This window comes from Echinops telfairi, unplaced genomic scaffold, assembly GCF_000313985.2.
Source record: "Echinops telfairi isolate 266 unplaced genomic scaffold, ASM31398v2 ScPeMD7_7468;HRSCAF=8506_0, whole genome shotgun sequence".
Classification (NCBI taxonomy): Eukaryota; Metazoa; Chordata; class Mammalia; order Afrosoricida; family Tenrecidae; genus Echinops; species Echinops telfairi.
The window spans coordinates 19,861,625-19,881,948 of NW_022111369.1; the positions used below are offsets into that span (position 1 = coordinate 19,861,625).

Here is a 20,324-nt window from a genome sequence, read left to right on the forward strand (position 1 = left end):
CCAGAGCTTAAGACTAAGTGGTGGATTTCCAGCCTACAGAGCCAGTAAAACTGAGTGCTGTGGGGCAAGAGGCTGGCTTGTAGTATTGGATGCCTCTGGGCTCTTAATTCAGAGAGCTGAACTTGCCCGCTCCTATAGCTGCAGCAAGTGTCTTTGAGTTGAGACTTATAGCAGAGGCACATATCCTGTAGCCATTTATGTGCAGCTCTAAAAAAGCTTTGTACCATCCTGACTGAGCCAATGTAACCAGAGCATTTATCACCTAAACTGTAATACATTAAGATTCATAATAAGCCCCATAATCATGAGAATTGTCTGTCGAGTTCCCTGTGACCATTGCTTTGTATTGTTGAGTCAAGCAAAAGAGGGGGAAGTTTTTTTAGCGACAGCAGACACTATATCAGACAATGTTATGCTACTAGTCCTTTATTTTTCAGCCACTAACCCTCAGATGTTAGTTGGACTGCCTGTTTGTTTGTCCTAGTGGGTTCTTAGCTGGAAGCCCTACTGAGAATGGTTCACCATGGGTGTCCTTTTTGGTATTTGAAGTGTTGTGGCTTAGCTCCCAGCATCACAGCAACAAGCAAAACCTACTATAGTAAGTAAGACCAATTGAAGGACACAGGGGCACTCACCACTGGAGAGATGCAAATCAAAACAGCTATCAGATACATCATTTTACAATAACACCTAATGTATTGAATATTAGATGTTGCAATAACACCAGGGAAGAATGTTCTCCTCAATACAATTCGTTATCTAGATAAATAGCAGCATTTGCCAAAGATAAAGTTCAGAAAGCAAGAAAGGTCTGACTAGTAATAATAAAAAGATGCATGGGAATGGAGAACCAGGGAAGAGGTAGGAAACGTGCTGTTATATTGAGGGGATTGTGAACAATGTCACAAAACAGCATGTGTATTAATTGTTCAATCAAAAGCTAATTTGTTTTGTAAATTGTTCTTCATCCAAAGTAATAAACAATAAAGATTCTTTTTTAAGTATATGGTTATTTGCAATAAATGAATTGCACACTCCATTTTCACATTTTCTTAACCCCTGAGTTTCTTGTACTAGCTGATCTTAATTGATTGACTTTGTGTTAAAATGATTCAATATTTGTCCCCACCACTTAGGATGCATTGCTGGGAAGGGTGTGGAAGAGCAGAACAGAGGATTCTTTTCAGTTCCAAACCATCTCACTTTTCTCTTATAAGCAGGAACATTTAATTTCTCATGGTTGCAACCAGGTTTTTATTTTTATTTTTTTTCTATGTAATCCCTCGTTCAATCTGGACCCGCCACAAAGACAGACAGAAATCGCAGGGACTTTTTATTCTTTCGCATCCTAGTGCAAACCAGAACAACGTTCGGTTGTCCCAGGTCTATCAGAGGATGCTCTAGGTTTTTATTTTGTTTTGAAACCTTAACCCTAAATTGCTGTCTTTCTATATTGGTTGGTTGTAAATTTTTTAAGGAAAATCATTTTTTTCTCTAATATAGGTTCCAACGTCCGCTGAAGCACTACAATTCCACAAATATTCTGTTCAAAGGGTAAACATAAAAAGGAGAAGTGAAAAGGGGCTTGAGTTAAGAGGTTTTCCATCAAATTAGTATCAGATGGCAGTAAAATTGCTGCGCTGTGCTGCAGAGTAGAAGTAGGGCTGGAGTGGAGCAGTTTACGGTCATGAGATAGTCAGCAGGAAGGCGTTTCATAGTTCTGACAGAATAATGCCACAAAAGACTATTCAGGGAAATTTTGTTCTTTGGGTCCAGAATATAAGAAGTTGTTGGAAATAGATTAGTAAAGGCAAATCATGAAGATGTTATGTCAATGACTATTTTTCTGCCCAGATAAGTCACATTTACTAACTTAATTTTTTTCATCTATCATCTCACTAATGATAGGATATTTTTGAGAATGATTCTATTTCTTGTGACAGTATACTTCTTACATCTATTCTCATTTCATTAAAAATCACCCGCAAGTCACAGGGTTACATGATTTGTGTTGACACGCTATAACTTTTGACCTTGTTTTATAAAAGGAAAATAAATATTCGAATATGCTTCCATCACTTCTAAATGACTCTCTATTTTATTCATGGTTTGTTTGCTCTGATGAAGTTCTCACAGACAGTTCTTATTTCAGTGTTTTTATGGTTTCTTAATTATTCACTGTCATTTTAAATGGATGCTTCAGGAATACTTGAGTATTTACATACTCTTTGTCACCTTGCTTAACTTTGCTTGTCTCCTAGAAAGGTCTTGATAATTATTGTAATAGAGATCGAGAGAAGTTATGTCACCCTGCACATACCATTAGTGCATTAATGTGTCAAAATAGCAGTGAATGACACAGCTCCAGGCAGGCTTAAAAGCTACTAATGGCAGGCCAACTCTAAGGAATTGATTTGTAAGCAATACTAAAGCTATAAAACTTTCTCCTTGATATATAGTTTCAAAAAACCTTGTTCTATTATAAACCTCATTTTTAGTAGATGAGTAATAGCTATTTGAATAAGTGAGCAATCTATACAGGCAACTTAGCTAATGTTCTTTTTGTTAAAGTAGCAATAGAAAACTTCAAATAGGAAATCTAACAAGGTAACACCATATTAAACTTAATTCAGTTGTTGACATTTACACTGCAATTTAATCATGGTTGGAATCTTTTAAGTTATTATTTGGCAGTTACTAGAAATGGATGTGATAATGTGGTTTGTCAAGCTAATAACTTTCGATACACAGAAAACTGAAGATGAAAATATTTTAAAAGGAACCTTAATTTTGCAAATAAATATTAATAATAAATGATACAGTCGATTTGATGTATAGTCATATATATTGATTTAACAGTGAGACAGATAATTTTCAAAACTGAAAGGTTACCACTATGTTGAAACTCAAACAATCTGATCCATGGTATACGGAGTCATAGATAAAAACTTACTGTATCTTCTCCATACAGCGGTCAAGGGTCTGCTTAGAACATTATAAGGCTATTTGGGTCAAATATGTCTCTGTCACCAGGGAGTTATTTTAGAACAAGGCCCATCTTCTTCACACTCTGTATCATTTGGGACTAAGCCTATCTCTAGCACAAATTAAGAGCCCAATAGATATTCTGAAATAACTGAGCATGGGTCAAATCACATATGTAATTATTTTTTAATAAAGGGCTATTTTTATGAGTGTCAAGATTATTCCACAAAGAATAAGTCTAGAAAGGTAAATGAAAGTTTCAGATTTCCTAAATCTTGCTCGAAGCAGACAACTGTTGAAAGAAAATCAGTAACCATTGAAATGTACACAAAACAAACACAATAATTGGTTTAGATGGGAGTACCTTCTAACATTAAAATTTGTGACTCTGATTTTGATGTAGGTTTATGGTCAAACCATTAAACGTATACTGCATTTTCATAACTTGCTATTTTGAATAAAGGCAGAAATAACTTTCAGTGAAGCTTAAGCTAGGCTCAGAGAACAGGCAGCTTCATGGCTCATGGATTTTAATTCCACTATTAGTAATAACGAATGTGCAATGTCAGAGAGAACATAGAAAACTTTTTGACATATTTCAGGGTGCACTTGAAGACAATGCTCATGGGACAGTGGGACTGGCTTCCTTCATTAATATATATATTATGACTTCCTCCACTCCCTACCTCTGTCCTCATTTTTCATAGTTCTCATTAAAGAGTCTAACATAAAGTGACTTTCTAAAACAATTTACTTAGGCTGAATTACAAAATATAAGAACTTTCAACAAAACATGAAAAATTAAATTGCAACAAGCTATATTCACTTATATATAAAATTCACATCAGTAAAAGATAAGAAAGTCCTTTTTCTCACATATAACTGTTGCCTAAGTTCACAAGAAATTTTATACTTGGAATTTCAGTAATTTTTTTAAGAAGTAAGTGAGAGAAAAATATAAAAACAATAATACAGTAAATTGAAAAAATTCATACCTTAAAACTACTTGTAAAATGTCTTACTTCAACTTTACATTATTTTAGCTTTACAAACCGTGCATTCTGTTCTAACTTCCTGTTTTAAATTGCTCCCTCAACTTGTGATTTATTACTTTGGAGACAGTGGTTGACTTTTTATGGGGTGATTATTTTCCACTTGTTCCTTCTTTCTATTCCCCTTTCTGCCTTCCCCCTCTAAGCACCCACAAACACATGTGCGTGTCTTTTCCCATTTACTTGATATGTGGTCTTTACAATAAGGCTGTCTTTCTGTGAAAATGAAATTTTATATCTTGTTAAAAATTCCAGAGTGTTGTGTCCCAAATGAGTACACATTTCTGAATACAAGACCCTAAATCTGAAAAACCAGAAGGAAAAATGACTTGCTTGTAACATCCATAACTACTTATAATAATGCAGCCCTGTAGATTTACTAAGGTCATGATTTACAGTTGTGCCAATTCCTATAAGTAAGATTTTCATCTCTGAAAGTGTTCTACATCACAACAAAGCAGATTTGTAGTTCACTTAATTATAACTGTAGATCTTCATAGAATTTATTAGTCATGCCTCACAATCACCTTAGGGGAACATGTTCCAAATAAATTTTCAATTTTGTCCAAAGGTCTGATTATTTTGCATTTAGCTTGATTTCACTGAGGCCTTGGGCTTAAAGACCTGTGCTTGTTTTTGAAACCATTACCAGTGTTTCTAGTCATAACATTTAATAAATTTTTAGATGAGATATTCTAGTTGGTGACCAGCCTTCCTCTATCACGTCATCCTAATAAAAGGGAATACATTAAGAAGAATATGTATAATTATATATAATATATCTTTGAAACTTGCAAAGTTCAGAGAAAAAACACTGAATAAATTCAAACTGAATCATGTAACAACATTCTGGTATTCATTAGAAAGACTGTGAGTACAATGCATTGAAGATTGAAAAGAAAATTTGAGCCAACTGAGATGTTAACTTTTATTGTAAAACTAAACCAAGTTTTTGCAACTATTTAAAAATTTCTGGGCTTGAAGCTAAGAAATTATAAGGATAATTATTCAGAGTTTGTTTACCATTGTTTTAAATTTTACTATGCTTTGTGACAAATACTTACATTGTAAGTACAATGTACCATTTTTTATATAAAATTAGGGGTCTCAGGAAGAACCTCGTCAACTTTATAAATCTTTTTTGGAAATGCACAGTTTTACTGAAAAGAAAATTTCCTGCTTGGGTTTAAAAACAATTTTCTTCTCAATCCTAGACAATATCCTTCAGGTTTCTTATAACTTCAAGTATCTCCACTATGTTCTGTTTTTCCTATATCCAATTTATTAATATACATCGGTGTATTCTCCTAGCATCATACAAACAGGTGTTAGGGTGTGTTCTCTAGAGAAGGAAGTTCAGAGACTCTTATATGTGTATGTATATAGAAATAATTTCTATCAAGAAATAACTTACAGATTTTTAGAAGCACATAAGTCCAGTCTGGTTCAAGTCCTAGTGTCAGATGGTAAATGGGAGGTTCCTCCTGTTTACGGAAGCTATGGAGAATGACAGACAAAGGAAGACGGAAGAATTTAGAATGAAAAATTGAATGAATACAAGGTCCACTGATGGTTCCTGAGATCAGCAGGCAATATGGCAAAAAGTCAACAAACAAGATGCAGGAGACAGACTCAGCAGATGTTGGCTTTCCCTTAACGTTGGCTTAAAGGGGACCAGGCCACATCCCAGGGAGGATTTCTTTCAATGACATCAAGGTTATGACCTGAACAAAGGGAGTGGAGTCCAGCACAACTGCTAGCTGGTCACAATGCTGATTGCATTGTGTGAGATCCCACCAGGGAGCTGATTACATTGTACTGCATCATATCATTGGGAATTACTGACAAAATAGTGGGAGCCTTGACCCAATCAAGTTAACGCATACCTTATCACAAAGGGCAAGTCAAAAGAATATTGCTACAAAGTAATAGAAACCTTTATTAAATAAAAATGTCAAACGGTGAGGCAATTGTTTTATGACATATCTTTTATCTACTCTGTACATGTCTGAATGAGTTGTTTTTGCCTCTAAACCTTTCCCATGGGGTCTTCTGAAAACTTAAATAGTATTGTTTTAAAATGCTTGGGGTTTGGTGGTTTTTTTTAGTTTGACAAAACAAGAGCAGTTTGAAAGGGCAAATTGAGTACGAGGGCTGGGGTGATACCAGATTTCCTAAAGAAATTCTCATTGGGAAGATCTTGCTACTTCTGATCAATGGGCAGGTGCGTCATGATAGGAAAAAAAATCCTTGATAGAACATTCTTGACTTTTTTTCATACAAATATGATTTTTAGTTTCCTTAAACTTTCTTCATAATGAACCGCTGTGTCCTTCAGGAAAATCTGTCGCCATTACCCCTCTGACCTCATGAGGCCATAGTCTTCCTAAGCTCCTACACTGATCATTTTACTTGGATTTAGCTCAAGGAGATACTCTCCCTCAGAGGCCACTTTTTATTGTACCTTTGTTGTTATTTTTACAATTTTATTTGAAGGCACCCCAGTGAAATTAAAACAAACATATTACTAAGAACACTTGTCAGCAGCCATCCACTGGATTGCAGACACATGTTTAAATTTGTTTTGTTTGAAATCAGCCTGTGTATGTATATACACTGGAGCCTTAGTAGCAAACCCTTCTTAACTTACCCTCTTAGACTTAGACTCTAGAATAGCCGGAACAAACCCCAAACTCCTTCCCTGACACTATCGCTACTTTCAACCCTCTTTCTCCATGACAGACTCTAAAGACCTGTCAAAATTTATTCCCATACCTTTTGTTAATCATTTTTAAAGTTTATTACTATATTGATTTTAGTTTTTTTTAATTTTAGTTATTTTAATATTCTTCTGGGATCACTCTCATATATGGATCGTTTGTTCACTCGCCTATGTTGCTCCCCTCTATTTTCTTGATGAACGGTCATCTTTCCCCGCCGGGATTGTGACGCCTCATGTTTTATTGTGCACAAGACATTCCATACAGAAGAACTGTAAAGTCATACTTCTACGATGTACCTGGCAACGCCGCTGATTTCTTCATGACTGGTTGTTCACGTTAATCCCGGGACATGGCCTCTGTGAGGCTTTGATTGAGAGGCTCGTGGGTTTCTGTCTCCTCAGTTCTGAAAGACGGTGATAAAGATGGTAAATCAGTCAGACGTTTTGAGGGAAAACGCGTTGCTTGTAGAGGAATGCCTCTTCAGCAGCCCTTTGTCTTCCAAATACAGACAGCTGCTGAATATTTGATTCTGCGTTTCAGGATCAGCCCCACATTTCTCCACAAACTCATTAAGTTTGACCAATGTGGACAACTGGCTGATTGTCTTGAGTGGCTCTGATTTCCAAAGGACAATGTTTGATTGTAAACATCCACCAAATATTATCGTCTAGATTCTCCTTGATTCAATAAGGACCCTTTGTCTAAACCCATACTGATCTTCAAGTCACACTTAGAATCTAACGTCATAGAGAAGAAATCAAATAGCAATTATCAGCTCACCTAGGAAGTGCTAATTTCCCTAGAATTTAGTCTTTCTTTTTGTTTCGTCAACTTTCCAATATATACATCTGAATGTATAACGTGTATATAAATGTATTGGAAAGTTAGACACGTGCGCACGCACACACATATATCACTTTTACAAAGTATTCACTTTACTTGCTCTTGCATTGTGAGCATTGACCTTTTACAATCTGCTAGTTTGTGACTGGCTGCTAATCAAAAGGTGAGAAGGCCAAGCTCACCCATAATCTCCGTGGAAGAAAGCACCAGGGAGCTGCTTCTGTAAAGATATAGGCAGGAAAATCGTATGAGAAAATTCTGTTCTTTAACTTGGGAGCCAGTGTAATGATGGAAACTAACAAGAGTCCTACACTGAAGTGCCCCATGAGCACTTTTCTCTTCCGCGTGATCTTTTTTAGGGTTTCTATAGTAATTTTATACTCTGTGACCATTTTTGCCAAAAAATTTATGTTGATAATAATCTTTTGCTTTTAAGAAGTATGTACTTCTGTGAGGGGGGTGGCATGGGAGGGGACAGGGGGCAAGGAATATGACTAGTGTTTCCTGTTGAATTTTCTCAGTCCTTGCCTCTCGACTGTAGAGTTTCTAGGGCCAGTGTCCCAGCATTAGTGCCTGGTCTGCCATGAAGAGAAGTCACAGAATTGTGTCTCTGGAATAAAATAATGATGGAAAGTTACGTATATACTAGAAAACAGATTATCCAAGTTTTATAATCTTAGTGTTCCATGCAGTTCAAGCTCATTTTACCTCTTGCCTGAAATACTAAAAATGTCTTGTGTAAAGGGTTTCAGGATGTACCCTATCCCTACACTGTTGTGTAAATTGGCATCAAAGATGAAATTTTGACCCTGAGAAAAGCCAGCAGCTTAACTTGATAGTTTCCTATACTACTTCCACTTTTGTGACATAGCAGAATGCTCTGTTTAAAAACAAACCAAGAAAACCCCGCTGTGAGGGAGTTCATTCTGACTCCCAGTGAACCAGGTTTTGTGTCTCTGTGGGAACAGATAGCCTCATCTTTCTCCAACCGAGCCTCTGGTAGGGTAGAACCGCCGCTCGTGTGGCTAGCAATGCAATGTTTACCTAACAGTATCATCATCTTTTTAGTGGAAACTTTAATGCTTTGTGCAAAGCCATGACTATAGTTTAAATATTTTTAATTTATCAAAAATTAATGATCATAATAACTAAATAAACCTGGTTGCACTGTTACACTGGCTGTTAGCGGGAGTACACTGTGATGTGGTACTAGAATTCTGATGTAACCAAGGTGTGTTCCTTTCCAAGTGGGTGGTCTTCATCTCAAAGTAAAATTGACAAAATGATGAGAACAATGACAATATTTTATATTATTTTTGCTTTTGTATTATATAATGTTAAAAGTAAGATTTATCTTGATTTAAAATAAAAATTTATGGGTAACTCGATAGTGTGACCACTTAAATCAGCCTGTGTCTTTAGATTTTTTTTCACTCTATTTGTCAGAAATTCTCATTAAGTTATTTTTTAACTCACACGTTTCTTCCTCATTTGGAACTTCTCAGTGATTCCCTGATTAGCAATGTGCTAATGAAATTTCACTTTTATTTGTGGTTTATTTTAAGGAAAATACTATTACAAGTTTTGTAAGATTATTTTGAACCTAATTAAAATGAATTACATCAGGCCTACTTATTTTTATGTATCACATGTCTAAAGCCCGTCAGGATGAACAAATTCACTTAGAAATCTGAAGTGAAAAAAATTAAGGCACCATGTAAATTTGCATCTGAAGTTTTCCAAAAAATTTACTGTGAAGTGATTGGTAGACTGTTTTTAGCTTGATATCATTCATGAAGGCAAATGATTGTTACCAAATATTTTTTCTACCAAAACCTTTTCTTCATCCAAATAACAAAGCTTTTCACTGGTTATTTAGAAAGAGCATCCAAATCACGGAGGGTTGATGAATAACTGTGTACATTTAAAGGAGTCAGGGCCCAGCAGGTCTGTGAAGCTTCTTAATTTCTACTCATTCAAATATCATATTTTGAGGCAAATAATTTGTTAATAATCCCAAAATAATGAGATTGATTTTTTAAAATAATTTAAAATATAAATACTTGTCAAATGATAAACCCTATACAGTCTTACTTCTTGAAAAATATAGTAGTATTTTTACCTCTGCAAATAAAAAGTGTGCTGAGCTTATACGCTTACAGTGACATATGATTTATTCAGATTTTTTGTCTGATAACTATTGTGTTTTCAGGAAAAAACAGATACAATTTACAATCTATAATCATCTCTAATGACTTCCCTCACTACTTCCATCATTCTAGATTTGCCATATATACTCTTATGTAATGATTTATACTTATATATATTCCTATTATTTCACTTATCATATTATTTAATTATCTAGCTTCATTTCCTCAACCTGGCTATCATGGCCTCTAATTTTCCCTCCAACTTCTCTACCATCCTTTTCCTTTTCCCATTCTAACATGCAGGTTTACACACACACACACACACACACACACACACATGCATCCCGTGCAAGCACAAGTAGGCACACACATCCTGAAGTTCTCACTTAATAACATCATGAGGAAATGTGAAGATGCTGCAAAGGGTTATTTTTCAGGCACCTCAACAGTATGCCCCCGTCTCACTCCATTTCCTTCAGCTCCATGCGCTCTCACCACACTGGCCCCTTGAAACGTGTGGACATTTAAAACAAAAACATATGTTCTTTCCAACTTCAGGGAAAGCCTTTGTCGAACTCTGTAAGATTCTCAGGACTGCAGACACAGAAAATTGCCAGGCTCTCAGTAAAAATTCTGGAGTGAGATCAGCCCACTTGAGGGTGAGGACGAAGAGAGAAACCCATTCTCCATAGTTCGATTGTGTGCTGTGTAAATGGATCATCTGCTTTTTAAATCCCAGCACGAAACAATGTGACATTGATCATTTACTTTCTGTGACTTCACTCAGTCTAAGAGAAAGGGTTCCCCCCCCAAAAAAGAAGAAAAAGCTCCACAGGACAGAGTTTTCATAATTTGCATTTTTCCTGCTAAGTGGGCATCAAGAAACTTGCTCTGAGTTAGTGCACCCAGTGATGTCACGGGAGAAAGTTCTCTCTGGTCACAGTGAATTTTTCATAAAAGCAGTTTGGTTTTTTGTGTGATGCCCAATTTAAGAACAGCGTGCAGTGGTGACATTTGTTTCAAGCTCAGGAAAAATGCCGCAGAAACTGCTGTGATGTTGAACACAGCTTACAAGCACAGCACTGTGGGAAAACCTCAAGTGTATTAGTGATTTTCTCATTTCAAAAAAGGTGAAATGTCAATTGATGACAAACCACATTTTGGGTGTCCATCAACTTCCCAAGAGAATGAAATTGTCAATAAAATTTGTGCACTTGCCCCAAGAATATTGACGATGGACCATTGAAGAGATGGGGAAGTTATCTGGTCTATCATGGAGCTCAGTTCAGTGAATTTTATCAGATGATTTGGGAATAAGGAGGGTTGCTGGGAAATTTGTGCCTAGGGTTCTATCTGACCAGCAAAAAGAGCATCGAGTTGAAACATGCCTTGCTTTGAAAGAGCATCTCTGAAATGACTCAGACTTTTTTCCCAAGGTCGTTACTGGTGATGAGACCTGCTGCTATTCTTAAGACCCTGAATGCAAACATCAATCAAGCCAGTGGAAGACACCATCATCACCTCGCCCCTGCCCCCAAAAGTTCCTCAAGTGAAGTTACAGATCAAAACGACGCTCATTTGTTTTGTTTTGTTTTATTTTGTTTTATGTGAGAGGGATAGTGCATTTGGAGTTAGTTCCAACGTTCCATTTAGAGGTTCTGAAAAGATAGCATAACAGTGTATGGCAAAAAAAGGCCTGATTTGTGGCAGATGGGGGACTGGTTTGGCCCCCACAAGAATGTACCAGCTCATTCAGCCTCTCAGTATGCCAATTTTGTTTTTTGCGAAAAACGGCATGCCTCTCTTGACCCACACATCTTACTCACCCAACCTTGCTCCATGCAACTTATTTTTGTTTCCACAAATAAAGAGGATCCTGAGAGGACAACGATTTGAAGACATAGAAGCAGTGAAGAAAAAAACAAATCCAAACAGATGAGTTTGAAAAATGTTTCCAAGAATGGAATTCCACATGTGACAAATGTATTAAGTGTAATGAAGTGTACTTTGAAGGTGATAAGGTGTTTTGTAATAAATAAATAAATAAGTGCATAGATTTGAACAAAAAGATCCTGGTTTTTTTTGTGTACCCCCTCGTATTATGCAACCTTTAAGAAAAAAAGGCAATAAAGACATTACAGCAATGTGAAGAATTCATATGATAGAAAAGATGGGTGTTTCTATAGTATTTGTTTCTCTATAACAAATTGCAATTTTTTAACTCTCTGGTAAAGTACAATATACATAACATTTTGTGTTATTTCCAACAATGTAAAATTTAGTTAACTTTGTGCAAGGTTAAGAGTCTGGTGGTGCTGTGGGCAAGATTTGGGGCTGTAAACTGTGGAGTTGGCAGTTCAAGCCCATCAGCTCCTCAGTGAGAGAAACTGCCTGCTCCTAAAATTATTTACAACCTTGGGAACCTAGAGGGGAACTTCTGCTTGGTCCTGTAGGGTCTTTATGAGCCAGAATTATTTGTTGATTATATGTTGTTGTCAGGTGCCATTGAGGTGACTCAGGCCACACCAACCCTGTGTGCACAGCAGAATGAAACAATGCACGGTCCTGCACCACCCTCACAATTCCTCCTATTTTCCTGAATCCATTGCTGCAGCCACGGTGTCAATCCATCTCTTCAAGGGCCTTCCTCTTTTTTGCTGCTCCTCCACCTTACCAAACATGATGTCCTTCTCTCTGAGAACATGTCCAAACTATGTAAGAAGTCTTGCCATCCTTGTCTCTAAGGAACAATCTGGCCTTACTTCTTCCAGTGCAGATTAGTTTGTCCTTTTAGCAGTCCATAGTATTTTCAATATTTTTCTCCAGCACCACAATTCAAATCCATCAATTTTTCTACAGTCTACAGTGGGTGTTATGTTGATGGTAGCAGGTGTTATGTTATGCTAGATGTGTTGTGTTGTGATGCAATGTGATGTTGCTGTGCATTATGTTATGTGCAATAACAGAGGCAGATCAGGCTCTTAGCTACCCTGTGTACAACAGAATGAAACACTGCCCACTCCCACCCCACTTTTACTGTCAGTCTTGTTTGAGCCAATTAATACAGCCCTTGTGTTAATCTTGTTGTGGATTATCTTCATTTTTCCTGACTTTTATGTTCTTCTCCAGGGACTGCGCTGTTCTGATGACAAGCAGTACCTGAAACAAAGGCATTAAGGCTCTGTTTCTTCATATACATATTTGTTTGTTTTTCTGACAGCCCATGATACTTTTGATACCCTTCACTAACAGAAGAACAAAATTCTAAGTCACCAACAATGGTCTGCCTTTTTCCTTTCGGTTTTCACATTCATGAGGTGATTAAAAGTACCATGACATGGTTCAAGCACATCTTAGTCTTCAAAGTGATGTCTGCTTTTTAATATTAATTTTTTTTGCAGCAGCGTTGCTTACTGCAGCATATCCCGTGGTTTCTTGACTTCTGCCTCCAAGTGCATTGATAGCAAATCCAAGCGAAATGAATTCCTTGACAACTTCATTCTTCTCTCCCATTCGTTGTGATTCTGCTCATTGGTACAGTTATGGGGACTTTTAAGTATGTTTATGTGTAATTCTGTACTCTTTCAAACATCCCTAGTAAATGTGTCACTTTTCCCTGTTGAATGGTTTTATGATTTGGCACAGTCAGTGGAATATAGGTAAACATATTAATGGTATTCTGTGATTTCAACCAAGAACCATCAGATATCAGAAGTGATGTTCTTTGTTTCAGTGACTCTTTTTAATAAAGCTTGAATTTCTGGCTTTCCCCTGTCCATATGAGTGACTGGTAGTATTTAACATATGAGTGGCATAGCTTCCAGCATCAAAGCAACATACAACTCACCACTGTATGGCAAATTGGCAGAGGAGTGTTATAGTTCACAATGGTTTTTTCCTCCTGGAATACCGGGCTGCACAAATAATAGTTCTTAACAGGATGCTAAAACAGTGGTAGTCAAATTCACATAGAGGTACCAATGAAAAGGGGCCTGGAAATCTCGGTTTGATGGTCACTGCCTTGAATACTCAATGGAGCAGTTCTTCTCGGCCCTCATTGAGGCATCATGAGACATAATTAACTCAGCAGCATCTACAGTAGCAGCATTTCCATGCTAACATTAAATTTAATGAAAATCCCCACTAGTTTTCATGGAAAGAATCATGTATTCTGCTTATAGGTAGCATCCCTGTGTTATAACTCAGGTAATGAAGTGTTAAGCATCATAAAAAATGTACAGCTATAGTTAGTTGATATCATTTTTGTTAATATATTTCATTTCTATTATCATTTGATTCAAAATGTCAGTTTGAGTATATCTTGACTATATCATTTAAATTCTGTTTTTTATTTTACCCATAGATTACTTGAAAATGTATTGCCAAATATTTGAAGATGATATTTCTAATAATCTTTCTATAATTATTTCTATCTTTATTTAAATGTAATAAATAACTATATTTTCAATAACTTAATATTTTGAAAAGTGGTAAAATTACTTCATGGTCCAGCATATAATTGATTATGATTAATATATTATTTCCTAGTCAAAATAAACATGAAATTTTAAAAAATAACTGAAATGCTCAAAGTATATTAATTAGGTAACTTTATAAATCATGTTTAGAATTTTTATACTTTTAATGATATATTTACTCTATTGTTTATCAAAAATTGTGTGCTAACACTCTAGAGATTTCTTAATTGTGTATGCAGATCACAGCATATTTTCAAAGTATAAATAAATATAATTATATTTTTTCATTTTCCCAGCAATCTGCTTTCTTCACTTAGTACTTTTAGGAATCTTTTATGAATAAATATGCAGGGACACATTAGTAGATACTTAATTGCCAAACTTAACAAATAAGGCAGGCTACGTGGGAAGCCTAATTATAATCAATGTGCCAGTTTATAAATTTACAATGGTAAGTTCCACTACCAGGGAAACCAGGCTCTCGAGTCTTCCAGGGAGCATGTTTGATCCCTAGGCACCATGTGAAAAACGACAGTATAATCAAAAGGTATTTTGGTCAGCATGAAATCAGAAGAATGTAAGTTAGTTACGTGATTTGAACTTTAATGGCATCAAACTAAGATACTTCTCAAGCAGAGTGAAAGTTTTCTATTCATTCCTGTATTGTGAATTCACAGAGCATGCTAGAGATTAGATGTCTGTTGCAGGAACGGACACTATACAATAGAGCATATCTATTCTCCATGTTTCTAAATATTTTATTTGCTGCATTGAACATTTTGCCTTTAACAATACGTTATTGTTAACAGTGGTAGCAATGGGGAAATATCTGTAAAAAAGAGTAGTTAGTCCATTTTATGTAGAAACCTCTTTGAAATGAACATAAATATCTAAGCCTTCCCTTTATGGATCTCCAGGGGGCATTTAGCTATAGTCGGTGTAACCCCTGAAGCTGCAAAATACATCAGCAGTGATATGTACATAGATTATTTATTCATTTTACGATGAGATATTAAGGCATGTATAACTGTACAGAAAATGTACTGAAATAATATGTATTGGCACAGGCTCGTTAGTAGGATAGCAGAGTGCGATTTTAATGAAAGCTATACAAAAGAATGGCCAGAGTGCTGCTTAGAGGCAAATGTTGGCAAGACTTCTTCTGACATACAATAGACATGTTGTCAGGAGAGATCTATCCCTGGAGAAGGACATCATGCTTGGTAAAATGGAAGGGCTGTGAAAAAGAGGAAGGCCTTCAAAGAGATGAGTTTTCGCAGTGGCTGCAACTCAGGCACAGTAGGCATTTTAAGGATGGTATTGGACAGTGCAGTGTTCATTCTTTTGTGCATAGGGTCATTATGGGTCAAAACCGATTTGATAGCACATACCAACAACTAACAAATTCAAAACAATGTACTTGAAAACTCTGGACCTTTCTGTTTTCCAGCATGTAATCAATCAAATTTTCTTTTCTCACCCTACCCCCTTCTTCACCCAAATCCCTCTTTATATTTTGTTATTTTTCTTTCTTTTCAGGGTATCCTTTCAAAAACCATTATCCCCTAAAATCTTAAAACTTGTTAGCTGCTGTTTGGAGTCAGTTCAAACTCATAGTAACCCTAAGTCCAAGAAACATAAACAATACGTGGTCCTGTGCCCTCTTAAAAGTTGTTCAGTAATGACCTATGATTCTTGTTGTTCCAGTGGTACTCAACCCGAGTTTAGCTGATCTGGGGGAGCGAAACAGCTCTTTACTGAGATTGCTCAGCATTGCAGGATGAAAAGCTAGAAACAGTAGGCCAACCACATGGAAAAAGCCAGTGCAGAGGAAAACAGCCAGAAGATGGAGAGACTTGAGTCCTGATGACATTTGTTTATGCCCCTGGATCCAACCGTGCCTGAAGCTAGTGTAGCACCTGGACTTTTCAGTTATGTGAACCAAGAAGTTCTCTTTTTTGCTTAAGTGAAAAAAAATTGTTATATATTTTGAGTTCACAATTGTTTTATCTATCTATCTATATATATATGGCTCATTGTTCCAGGCATTGTATCAATCATTGTTCTGGACAGCCTTCCTCTTTATGGCTGACTTTCTATTTTACCAAGTGAGTTGGGCTGGGTCTAGAGAGACAGATACAGTGACAGTAATGTATGCATAAGAAAGAAATTTACTTCAATTTTATTTTATGCCAATAAAATGGCTCACACAGCCTCAGAGTAGGAAAGTTCAGTCTAATTCAACTCTGTGAGTCAAATGCTCAGACCTGCAGATCTTTTCAGACTCAAAATGCTGCCAAACCAAGGAAACAGGACAATGGAGCAGGAGCAGGAATATCCCAGATCAGTGGATGCACAATCCAGTGAATCCAAGGCAGCCTGCTGACAGCTTGCAGGGTTGGTGAGCCACGTGATGGCCACCAGTGTAAGTTCCAAGAAGCCAGACCCAGGATCCCGGCCAGTGGGAAGAAGAATAGGAAGGAGCGCCCTTTGCGACACCTGTTTTTATAGATGATCGATAGGCCACACCTCAAGGAAACCGTAACATGCTGTGACCTGAACCTTCTGAGGGAGGCCTTCCTGCCACACTACTGAGGATCCTGGCCCAAACTGCTTCCAAACCTGTCGCAAACAAGTGTGACGACCTTGTTCAGAGACTGGTCTCTCCTGCCAACATGTTCAAAGTACGTAAGAGGAAGTTGCCATCCTCACTTACTGCTGCAAATCCTCAAAATGAGAATGCTTGGTTCTTCTTCATAGTTAATGCATAACAACCCTCTAGGACAAGGTAGAACTGCTCCTGTGCGTTTCCGAGACTAACTGTTAATGGGAGTAGAAAGCCCCGTCTTACTCTTGAATCTTGGCTGGTATTTTTGCATAGTCCACAGTACTGTGCAAACCTGACAACACCTAAGTTATATGCATCCATTCTTCCTTTGTCTTCCTTGTTCATTGTCCAACTTTCACTTGCATATGATGCCATTGAAAATGCCACAGCTTAGGTCAGGCACATCTTCGTCCTCATAGTTACATCCTTGCTCTTCAGGACTTTAAAGAGTTCTTTGGCAGCAGATTTTAATCCCGGTACTAATGTGTCCTGTGACCTTTTGACTGTTGCTTTCATGCACACTGATTGTGGATCCAAACAAAATGAAATCTTTGACAAGTTCGGTCTTTGCTTCCTTCAGCAGGATGTTCCCTACTGGTCCAGTGTGAGGATTTGGTTTTCTTTACATTGATGTGTTATCCATACTGAAAATTCGTCTTTGAATTTCATCAGCAAGTATGTCAAGTCCTCCTTATGTTCAGGAAGTTAGGCTGTGTCACAGCATATTGTAGGTTATAATAATCCTTCTTCAAGTCTTGATGCCTCCGTATTTGTTCATATAGTGCAGCTTCCGGAGCTTTCTCTTCACTATTGAAACACCTGAAGGAAATGGCAGAGAGGATGAAGTGCAAGAGTTGAGCAGAAGAGTTCAAAGAGTAGCTAGAAAAAACAAAGTATTGTATTATAATGAAATAGTCCAGGAGTTAAAAAACCAAAATGGAAAAATCATGGTTGGCATTTTGCAACATGAAAAAAAAAACAACAAAGAAAAATGTCAACTTTGAGTTGTAACTTTGAAGACTCTGAAGATAAAATATTGATGGAAGAAGGAAGCTTAAAAATAGAAGGAATACCCAGAATCACTGTACCAGTAAGAACTGACCGATATTCTACCATTTTAGGGAGTAGTACTGTGCTGACAGATGCGGTCCTGGATGGCCCCCACATTTTTAGCCAAAGGCAGGGACCAGGCTGATTTGAGGAGCACTACGTTGATTTATGTAAGCACTTGACAGAAAGAAACAGTGGGTTTTGCAATGCCCCAAACTGTTTCAAAGATTGAATGAAAAGCAGGCAAGGTATATCTTCTACCCTATGTAGCAAAAGTTTTGTTACAATGAACAAATGTCTTCAAGTCAGGAGACAAAAGAAGCACTGGGAACAGGAAGCAACCTTGGACTTGTCACTGCCCAACGCCTGTGACTCCTATGCTTTATCACGATGGCCCTGCTTGCCCATCGATTCCATTTGCCCATACTTACTTAGCTAGAACACTCTCCCTGATTAAATCCAAAGGGAATTTTACTGCCAGGTAGGGTGGGGGCAGAAGAAGCTGTTCCATTTTTGTGTTTTTAGCAAACTAAGCCTTAACAGACTCAATCCCACACCAAGGCACATTTCCAGTATGACTTGAAATCAGGAAAAGTGTGTGTTAAGTTGCACCCCTTTGCCTTCGTTATTCAATCTGTATGCTGAGCAAATGATCTGAGAAGCTTAAGTATTTAAAAAAGAATGTGGTATTAAGATTGACAGAAGGCTCATCAACAATCTGTAATATGCAGATGACAGAACTTTGCTTGCTAAAAGTGAGGAGGACTTTACTAAAAGTGATCCGTGATATGCAGATGACACCGCCTGCCTTGTTCAAAGTAAAGAGGTCTTTACTAATGAAGCTCAAAGACCACAGTCTTCGATACAACTCGGCATAAGAAAACTGACATTCTCATAACTTTACCAATAATCGACATCATGATAAATGGAGAAGGGATTCAAGTTATCAAGGATTTCCCTTTATGTGGCGCCGTAATGAAGGTTCACGGTAGCAGCCATTAAGAAATCAAATGGCATGGTTTTATTGGGCAAATCCAGGGAAAGAAAGATCTAAAGGATGTCTAAAAAGTAAAGTTGTCTCTGAGGAAAAAGTAAGCCAGACCCAAGCCATGGTATTTTAGTTGCCTCATCTGATTACAGAAGTTTGACGGTGTATTGAAAACAACAACAACACGTGACTAACATCAAGTTGATTCCACCAGAGAAGATAGAACGTCTCCTGTGGGTTTCCCAAACTGTAAATATTTACTGGAGTAGAAAGCCTCATCTTTCTCCTGTGGACCAGGGGTGGGGGGAGGGGTTGACACTGCTGCCTTTCAGGTTAGCAGCCCAATTTGTCACCCACTACACCCCCAGGACTCCCCGGACAATGAATAAGGAAGACTGACATGCTTTCAAGTTATGATGTTAGTACAAATTTTGAATATATCTTGGACTGCCAGAAGAATAAGTTAAGCTGTCTTGAAAGAAACACAGCCAGAATATTCCTTAGAAACAAGGCGGGAATGTCCTCTCACGTATTTTGTCCATGTCATCAGAAATACTGTTTTCACAGAAGTTCACCGTGAAATGAAAACACCCCAGGAATATGGACCTATGCATGCTCTTTAATAGCAAGTTCAAGAATAACAATGCTTGTGAGGCCTGGGTAGAGGTGTTTTCTGTTGTCTAGTTAGTTGTGATTTAGAACTGCATTGATGGCATAATACACTAATAACAGTCCTTTAATAGCAATCATTATGTTATCTGGAATCCTTGTTATTTTCTACCATTTTTTTTGCCACAGTTGTTATTGGTAGATAAAACAAAGTAGCTACTTGCCCAAAGTGCCAAAGATAAAGGGAGCTTTTGTTTCCATAACTACCAGATTTGGCAATTTTTATTCTCAGGGATTTGTTTTTTTCCCTATAATTATAATTTTATTTGTAAAGGAGTTTGCTGAAGGATCAGAAATACATTTATACTTAAATACAAAGGATTAAACTAAAATAAATATCAACTAACATAATTTTACTGAGAAGTACATTTACTTAGATGATATCCATCTCTATGTAGTTTCAGCTAAAATATAATTCATCTGTTATCTCATAATAGTGACTGCAAAATTAAGTGCTTAATTCTATTGATTTTTTTTCAATCTAGTACATAGCCTAAACCAAACCCACTGCCTATGCGTCTTTTTCAACTCACCGAGACCTCGTGGTATAGAGTAGAATTGTTTCTTGGGATGGCTGATACTGTAAATCTTAATGTAAGCCGACAGCCTAATCTTTCTCCCACAGAGAGTGTGCTGTGCTTGAATTCTCTGCCTGTGGTTAGTAACACAGCGCTTCACTAGAAACCCTTATTCCATTTCCTATAGTCCCCACAACAAAGCTACGTACTGCTGAAGGGATTGGAGGTGCTGTCAGTCTTTTTTTCAAAATAGTTTGGTA

The 20,324-nt window shown here is 37.1% G+C and overlaps 1 protein-coding gene and 1 non-coding gene across 2 annotated transcripts in view; one reads left to right on the forward strand and one right to left on the reverse strand.

Annotated features, from left to right (window-relative positions):
- STPG2 (sperm tail PG-rich repeat containing 2) overlaps window positions 1-20,324 on the forward strand; it is a 583,185-nt gene that overhangs the window by 504,698 nt on the left and 58,163 nt on the right. The window lies entirely within an intron of this gene.
- On the reverse strand, window positions 1,272-1,401 carry LOC115873393. The gene has a single exon (XR_004048390.1). It is a non-coding gene; the product is annotated as a small nucleolar RNA SNORA31 (small nucleolar RNA).